We start from the raw sequence: 9,890 nt of genomic DNA, 5'->3' as shown, positions 1-9,890 counted from the left end.
GCTGAAAAAAGGGCGCTACCAAGACAAATTTCGCCTCGAAAGAGCACAAAAGCATCGAAGTTATGCTAAACCTGGTTTGGCCTCAGTTGGTGTATTGCGTCCAATTCTGGGCACCACACCTTAGGAAGGATGTTAAGGCCTTGGAGAGGGTGCAGAGAAGATTTACTAGAATGAAAGCAGGGATAAAGGACTTCAGCTATGTGGAGAGACTAGAGAAGCTGGGATTGTTCTCCTTAAAGCAGAGAAGATTCAAGGGAGATTTAATAAAGGTGTTAAAAATCATGGTGTTTTAATAGAGTAAGTAAGAAGAAACTGTTTCCACTGGCAGGAGGGCGATAATTCAAATTAAATAGATTTCAGATTAGTGGCAAAAGAACCAGAGGAGGGATGAGGAGAATTTTTTTTACGGAGTGAGTTGTTTTGAGCTGGAATTCACTACCTGGAAGGGTGGTGGAAGGATATTCAATCGTAACTTTCAAAAGGAAATTGGATATCTACTTTAAAGAGAAAGATTTGCAGGGCTGTGGGGTAAGAGCAAGTGAGTGGGACTAATTGGATAGCTCTTTTAAAGAGCCAGCACAGATATGATGGAGCAAATGGCCTCCTTCTGTGCTGTTTGATTCTACGATAGAGACTTCAGTGGCCCAGCCTTGAAAGGAAGATGGACCATCAATTACTGAATGTATTGGACGAGCTGTAGGAAACTACCACAACATGTCAATAATTGTGGAGGAGCCCACTCCCGACTTCTGTGGGATTCTGGAGCATAGCATCAACATTCTGTAGTCAACCATGGAGCACTTGGTCATGTTAATAGATGCTGCAGTAGGGTTTGCCCCGCAGGAGTCTGTGGCACCAGTAGTAGCATCATTCAGAGCTGTTCATACTGCAGCCACAAAGATTCTAGCTCCACCATTTCCTCTGCCATGGACAGGTTAAGAGATCAAATGGATAGTGTGATATCTTCACAGAGCACACACACACATCTCCTAACATGGAGGCTGCTTGGTCCGGAAGCTACCGGAAGCTGCCTGTCTGTTTATTATAACTCTGCAGCTGCAGTACACAATACATCCACATCCACAGTATGGAGCTACAAGCATTACAAGCTTACAGCACTTACAGACATTACAATTCTCCCTCCTTAATGAAAAAAACCATCATAACAAACATCATCAATAACTTCATTTTTATACATATTTACAAATTTAACTTTACGACTTGTTTTCTGTTTCAAAGAGGATACCTTCGCTCGCTGGAACCTTCCAAACATGGTGTTGATTTCACACTCATTTGAGGCTCATCCTGAGGAACATTTTCCTCGATGGAATTTCCTTGATTTTCATTTGCACTCACTCTAACTTCAGGCTCTTTGTTTCCCTGACTTGGACTCAGACTTTTATTCTGATTCTTTCCTGGATTTGTTTCCAGTACATTGGATTTAGGATTTGCTATTGGTATATCAAAACTATCTGATGAGTCAGAAATAATTGAATCATTCCCATCTTCAACTCCTTCCATGTCTGTAGGTAAAATCTGATCAATATGGACAAACCTAACCTGTCCATTATCAAACATCTTTACCAAATATGTGCAAGGACCACATATCTTCACCACTCTTCCGGGTAAACACTTTAACCATTTATGGTGATGGTTCTTCACTCTCACCTTCTGGTTTAATTTCACTCTTCTCTCTTTGAGTGTCCCTTTATCGTGATTCTCTTTTTTGTCCAATTTATGTCTCTTCTACAGACTGTGCCAAATTTGGCTTTAGCAATGAGAATCTGGTTTGTGGCTGTCATTTGAGAAACAACTCCGTTGGCATTCTACCAGTAGTTGTATGAGGAGTATTTCGATATATAATCAAAAAATTAGCCAATTTGTGATCCAATGACAACTGTCGTTTTCTTGGATTTGGATCTAATATTTGTTTTATGAGGGCACGTTTGACAATTTGTACAGTACGCTCCGCTGCACCATTCGAAGCAGGGTGGTATGGTGGAACCTTGGTATGTTTCACACCATTTTTGGTTGTGAATTGTGCAAGTTCTTCTGAACGAAATTGTGGTCCATTATCCGAAACAATTTCTTCAGGGAGGCCAAATGCAGAAAATAATTTTCGTAAAATGTCCAATGTTTTACTTGTTATTTTCCACATTGGAAACACCTCAACCCACTTTGAATGACTATCAATTACAATGAACAATTGTTGTCCATTTAACTCAGCAAAATCAATATGTAGCCTTTGCCACACCCTGGGAGGCCATTTCCATGGCTGTAATGGTACTGATGGTGGTTGCTTGCTTACCGATTGACATGTCGTACACTGACTCACAATGTACTCTATATCTTTATCAAGACCTGGCCACCATAAATAACTGCGTGCAAAACTCTTGGTCAAGCACATTCCCAGGTGCTGGTCATGGAGGTCTCCTAATAATTTGGACCTGAATTTCTTTGGTATAACCACTCTTGCACCCCACATGATACAATCTTTATCTACAGATAATTCATTCCTACGAATGAAGAATGGGTGTGTATCTTTGTTTGTTACCTGGTTTGACCATCCAGTTGCAATATACTCATACACCTTTGACATCACGGGGTCACGTTTGGTTGCTCTAACAATCTCTTCAGCTGTGACTGGTAGTTCATCAATGTATGAAAAATAAAACACTTCTTCCCTATCGGGTGTACCCTGTAATGCGGAAGGCAATCTAGACATTGCATCAGTATTACTGTGATCAGCTGATTGTCTGTATTCAATATCATATGTATATGCTGACAAAATCAAAGCCCATCTCTGAATTCGGGCTGCAGCTAATGTTGGAACTGGGGACTTTGGATGGAGGATTGCTGTTAGGGGCATATGGTCTGTAACGATAGAAACATAGAAACATAGAAAATAGGTGCAGGAGTAGGCCATTCTGCCCTTCGAGCCTGCACCGCTATTCAATGAGTTCATGGCTGAACATGCAACTTCAGCATCCCATTCCTGCTTTCTCGCCATACCCCTTGATCCCCCTAGTAGTAAGGACTACATCTAACTCCTTTTTGAATATAATTTAGTGAATTGGCCTCAACAACTTTCTGTGGTAGAGAATTCCACAGGTTCACCACTCTCTGGGTGAAGAAGTTTCTCCTCATCTCGGTCCTAAATGGCTTACCCCTTGTCCTTAGACTGTGACCCCTGGTTCTGGACTTCCCCAACATTGGGAACATTCTTCCTTCATCTAACCTGTCTAAACCGGTCAGAATTTTAAACGTTTCTATGAGATCCCCTCTCATTCTTCTGAACTCCAGAGGATACAAGCCCAGTTGATCCAGTCTTTCTTGATATGTCAGTTCCGCCATCCCGGGAATCAGTCTGGTGAACCTTCGCTGCACTCCCTCAATAGCAAGAATGTCCTTCCTCAAGTTAGGAGACCAAAACTGTACACAATACTCCAGGTGTGGCCTCACCAAGGCCCTGTACAACTGTAGTAACACCTCCCTGCCCCTTTACTCAAATCCCCTCGCTATGAAGGCCAACATGCCATTTGCTTTCTTAACCGCCTGCTGTACCTGCATGCCAACCTTCAATGACTGATGTACCATGACACCCAGGTCTCGTTGCACCTCCCCTTTTCCTAATCTATCACCATTCAGATAATAATCTGTCTCTCTGTTTTTACCACCAAAGTGGATAACCTCACATTTATCCACATTATACTTCATCTGCCATGCATTTGCCCACTCACCTAACCTATCCAAGTCACTCTGCAGCGTCATAGCATCCTCCTCGCAGCTCACACTGCCACCCAACTTAGTGTCATCTGCAAATTTGGAGATACTACATTTAATGCCCTCGTCTAAATCATTAATGTACAATGTAAACAGCTGGGGCCCCAGTACAGAACCTTGCGGTACTCCACTAGTCACTGCCTGTCATTCTGAAAAGTACCCATTTACTCCTACTCTTTGCTTCCTGTCTGCCAACCTGTCTGCCAACCAATGGTAAACTTACGACCATACAAGTATTTGTGAAACTTCTTGACCCCAAAAATTAATGCCAAAAATTTCCTTTCAATTTGCGCATAATTTCTCTCACTGGCACCGAGAGTGCGTGAAGCAAAAGCAATTCGTCTCTCCTCCCCACTACTTAATACATGAGAGATTACTGCCCCAACTCCATACGGAGAGGCATCACATGCTAGTTTAATCTCCTTAGATATGTCACAGTGAACTAACATGGTGCTCTCTACCAATTTGTTTTTACACTCCTTGAATGCTGTTTTGCATTCTTTTGACCACTTCCACTGGACCTGTTTTTTCAAAAGTTCATTCAGTGGATGTAATACTGTAGGCAAATTTGGTCGGAACTTCCCATAATAGTTCAAAAGACCCAAGAATGAATGAAATTCAGTGACATTCCTGGGAGTGGGTGCATTTCTAATTGCATCCAATTTTTCCTTGGTCGGATGTAAACCATCTTTGTCCACTCTGTACCCTAAGTACTCCACTGAGTTTTTAAATAACTCACACTTACGAGCAGACACTCGTACTCTGTGCTTCTCTAGCCATTTGAGGTTCAATATTCATTCAATATTTTATTATGAACTTGCCTATTTGATGCTGAAATTAGTATGTCATCCAAATAACATACTACCCCTTCAATACCTTGCAAAATCTGGTTCATCACCCCTTGGAATATGGCAGGGGCAGAAGACACTCCAAATGCTAGCCTATTAAATTGATATAGGCCTAGGTGAGTGTTTATAGTCAAACATGACTTGGACTCCTCATCTAGTTCAAGCTGTAAGTAGGCATTCGTAAGATCCAGTTTTGAGAAGATCTGACCATCTGTCAGTGTTGTGAACAAATCTTATATATTCGGCAATGTATTTGGGACATTACCCTCTAGAACCTGGTTTACGGTTACCTTATAATCACCACACAATCTTATTTTACCATCAGACTTAGGTACAACAACAATGGGTGTAGCCCAATTACATCGATCTACCTTACAAATAATGTTCTCAGTCTCTAGTCTTTTGAGTTCTTGCTCAACTTTCTCTTTGAGTGCATATGGTACGAAACGTGGCTTGTAGTAAACCGATCTAGCGTTCTTCTGCCCTGACACTCGCCTTGAAGCTTTGGATCGGACTGCCCATTTCGCAGAACACCTTCGGATACTGTTTGATAACCTCATCTGTTGATGAAAATCTCGCTTCCACAGAGAAGATCTTATTCTAATCCAGGTTCAGTGAGCTCAACCAATTTCTTCCTACTCAGGCAGACTTGTCTCCTTTCACTATTATTAGAGGCAAGTTATGAAATTGATCTTTATATTTCACCGGTACGGTGATACGGCCTACTACAGGAATTTTCTCTCCCGAGTAGCCTCGCAGCTCTATCTTGGATTTCTCCAATGGGAAATCACGCAATTTGTCGTGGTACAGTGACTCCAGTATTACACTCACGGAGGCACCCATGTCAATTTCCATTGGTATCTTGAATCCCGCAACATCTATGTGGATTTTGATGCTTTCCGAATCGATGTCCGTTAACCTCGTGCTCCTAATGACTTGTAATTCTAACATCTCCTCGTCCTGTTGTTGTTCTTCCATGCCATGCAGTCTCTTTGGATTACTACTCATAGCTTTGAATGCTGGACACATAGCTTTAAAAGCTGGTTTACTCTTCAGTCGGCATGCCTTCGCAAGATGCCCAGTCTTTCTGCAGAAGAAACACTCTGCCTTCACGTATGGACAACTTTTAGCAATGTGTTGTCCCAGGCACCTATAGCACGACTTCGACGCTCTGTTAGAATTTCCAGTTTCTGAGACTTTCGGCCCTGGCTGTCTTTTACTTTGAATCTGCAGGTGATTTACCTCGGTTGACTGATGACCGTAATCATTATTTAATTCTCGGGAATATTGTTCGGCCATGCTCATCGACCTCGCTGTCTGACAAGCAATCTCAAAAGTCAAGTCAACCGTCATCAATAACTTCCTTCTGATCGCATCATTTTTCATCCCACAAACAAAACGATCCCGTAATGCTCGGTTTTGAAAGTTCCCAAAATTACAGTGCATCGATAGCTTTTTTAATGCTATGATGTAATCAGCGATATTTTCATCCGCCTTTTGATTCCGAATCCCGAAACGATAGCTTTCAGCAATTTCTAATGGTTTGGGGTTATAGTGCTGCTCCAGCTTCATTAAAATCTCTTTAAGCATTGTGTCCTTTGGCTCGTCAGGCACAAGCAGATTTACAAGGGTTTTGTATAATGCCTGACCTGCCTCCGATAAGAAGATCTCTTTCTTCCGTTCCAATACAACCTGGTTCTGGACTGCATTGTCTGGAACTTCAATTATGTTATTTGCAGTGAAATACATTTCTAGCTGATCCACATATGCTTTAAAACATTCCTGGTTGTGTCTATATTCACCCAAATATCGGATTACACCTGCCATTTTTAAACTCTAGATGTTCACGCCGTGTGCTGTAGTTTACCTTGTATTTTGTAGCTTTTTTTTCCAAAGACAGAAACTTCCAAAGTTTTCTGTCGGCTGGCTGAATCCTTCAACAACAAAAATTAAGCTTTAAACATCCAAAAAATCTCCATCCTCAGTCGCCAACTGTGATGTCTTCACAGAGCACACACACACAGCTCCTAACATGGAGGCTGCTTGGTCCGGAAGCTACCGCAAGCTGCCTGTCTGTTTATTATAACTCTGCAGCTGCAGTACACAATACGTCCACATGCACAGTATGGAGCTACAAGCATTACAAGCTTGCAGCACTTACAGACATCACAGATAGTGTCTTCAGTCAGATCATGGGTCTCCTACAATCTGCTCTCCCACAATTCAGTGGCAGTGTTGAGCCACAGCTCGATAGCAGGGGCAGTTGTGCCTTGGGAATGGAACATATTGCCCTTTCTCAGGACAACTGCACAATCACCACCCCTTCAACCAATGCCTGTGCTGGTACCAGAAAGCCCCGCTCTAGCAGCCACTGAGTTGCTGAATTCTGCAGCTGGACCACCTCAAACCTGAGGTTTCAGAGCTCACTATCCACAAGCATCTCAAGAGCTCGCGACTGATCCACAGCTGGCTCCCCCTCCCATACTGAAGCCACTGGGGGAGCACCTCGTAGGAACACTAGAGTAGGTAAGTGATCAGTTAAGGCAGGCATTATAGCCTCATACCTGAGTCATAATGAACATATCTGTGTAAGTCAGATAATCCTTTTTCAAATTTTTGGGGTAGACTTTGTATGATAGTGTAAAATGGATGATAGCGAGTCAGTAGGCTGTTTAGCATCTCTCCTGATTTTTATTTCCATTGAAGTTAATGGAAGTCATGAGGCTCCCAACTATTTTTGGAAAGAGATGAATCTGCCTCCACAATTCTACAGGTTAACATTGCAGATTTCATTTTCATTTTGCATCCCCCTTTATTCCTAAGCATGTGCAACTCAATCAATTTAATCTCAAATCTTTTTTCCAGCACATACTACTGGTCCTTTTGTAGACGTCTCCAATGCTTCAAGGTTACAGGAAGGACCACTAATTCAAACATCAATTCTAGTGAGTAAATTGCACAGCTGGCTATTTAAAATTCTTTTAAAACTATATTGCTATGGGCAGTGAGCACCATTCAGGCGTATAATTATATTTGAAGAGATTCCCTAAAATACTGAGCAATTACTTATAATTCTACAGTTAGAACAATGGCATGCAATGATATACAGCATCATTAGAATACAAAGATGAATTTAAAGATCAGAAAAAAACAACATTGTATATAATATCCAATTACCAGTTGTGTATCTTATGTGACATGTGCAAATAATGGACTCAGTTTTGTATGGGCCCGAAATTCATCGGCATACCGTCCACTACTGCCCAAAAATGCAAGTTTGGTCAAAAAACACATACATACCGCCGACAAATCACTCGGCAGAAGATTCATCATTGACATACCGCCGAGCGGTATGCACATCGTTCGCCATGCAAAATCGCCCACATACCACCAAAAAGTGCAAGTTTCATGACATACCGCCAACGTACCACCGGAGCTGTATACCGTCCTGGAGAAGGTGGTTTTAAGTGGGCGGGAATGGGCGGTAGTGCTCTGTGCCGCCATTTTGAAATCGGAAACAGTCAGCAAAAGCAGCACCTCAGTATTTCTGAGGTGAACATTGACTTTACAATGCGATTTACAGTGGGAAAGATATTTTTATTGGTATCGAGTACATTATTAAGACAGAAGGCATTTAAGTTAATATTTTTTTCATTGAAAAATCATTTGACTTTATCTCAGGATATTTGAGGAGCTTCTGGAGATTTAAAAAGAATGGGCCCTGTACTATCTCAGCCTGTATTGCTGACTACCTGTCTAATGCAGGATCCAGATGGGAGAAGGTGTATTGAGCAGAATTATCAGCATAATGGAGGAGGTCACAGACTGATGAGGAGGAGGGGGCCTTACCCCCAAAGGATTTTTAGGGAGAAACGCTCATTCTTGGACCTGACCAATCGACAGTGCATTCGAAGACTGTGCTACTGAAAAGTGGTGATCAATGAGATTTGCCAACTCATTAAGGCTGACCTGCAGCCCAGTACCACCAACATTACTGCACTCTCTGTTGAGATGAAGGTGACTGCAGCACTTTCCTTTTATGCATGCAGCTCTTTTCAGGCATCAGCTGGGGACATAGGCTGCATTTCTCAGCACGCTACTCATCGCTGCATTCGACAGGTAACCAAAGCACTGTATGCACACCGGATGGAATTTATAAACTTCCCAATGACCAGGGAGGCACAGGGTGAGAGGGCTTTGGGATTTGCACGCATTGCCGGCTTCCCCAAGGTGCAGGATGCTGTTGACTGTACCCATGTTGCCCTGTGAGCACCATTACAGGAGGTGGAGGTGTACCAAAACCGTAAGGGATTCCACTCCCTCAATGTGCAGCTCGTCTGCGACCATACACAGTGCATAATGGCAGTGAATGCCTACTTTCCAGGAAGCATCCATGATGCGCACATCTTGCGGGAGAGCACTGTGTCTGACCTGTTCAAGTCTGAGCCACGAGGTAAATGCTGGATACTGGTGGACAAAGGGTACAGCCTCGCCACCTGGCTCTTGATACCCCCTGCAGAATCCTCAGACAGAAGCTGAGCAACTATATAAAAAGAGCCATATAGCAACACATAATATTATCGAAAAGATAATTGGAGTGCTGAAGCAGCGCTTTCGATGCTTGGACCACGCAGGAGGCAGGCTGCAATACCACCCTGAGCAGGTTGTTCAGTTCACCAGTGGTGTGCTGCGCGTTGCATAATTTAGCAATTGTGCAGCGACAGGAGTTACCACAGGGGACTGCGGGACCAACTGAGAAGAGAGTACAGGAGACGGAGGAGGAAGAAGAGGAAAATGAGGGGGAGGAGGATGAGAAGGAGCTTCCAGATGACCCCATGGCACCACCACCCCGCCACCAACACCACAGCGGAGGGCACATGGAGCGTATGCTACCACAAAATAGTTACGTCAGCAGCTCATAAATGAACGCTTTGCTTGAATATGGAGAGCTGCGTTTTGGGACCCTGATGGCTTTTACCCCAAACGTTTAACACTGTACAAGAGTGCTTCAATTCAATTGAAACATTTATGTAAAAATGTGAAAAATATACAACAATTGTAAAACTTTGTAAACATATACCTATAACTTTGAACACTGTAACAACGTTAACAACTTTAACAATTTAAATAAACTTAAAAAAATCAAACTTCAACTATTTTAAATGAACAATGGACTACAACAAAGCACCCTTTACTGCCCTCGACTTTGACCTCGACAGCATGCTCCACCACCTTTGGGACTCACCACCCCCCCCCCCG

Source organism: Pristiophorus japonicus, chromosome 7 (genome assembly GCF_044704955.1).
Source record: "Pristiophorus japonicus isolate sPriJap1 chromosome 7, sPriJap1.hap1, whole genome shotgun sequence".
Taxonomy (NCBI): Eukaryota; Metazoa; Chordata; class Chondrichthyes; family Pristiophoridae; genus Pristiophorus; species Pristiophorus japonicus.
The sequence above is the reverse complement of the archived record's forward strand: the minus strand, read 5'-3'. Positions refer to the sequence as shown.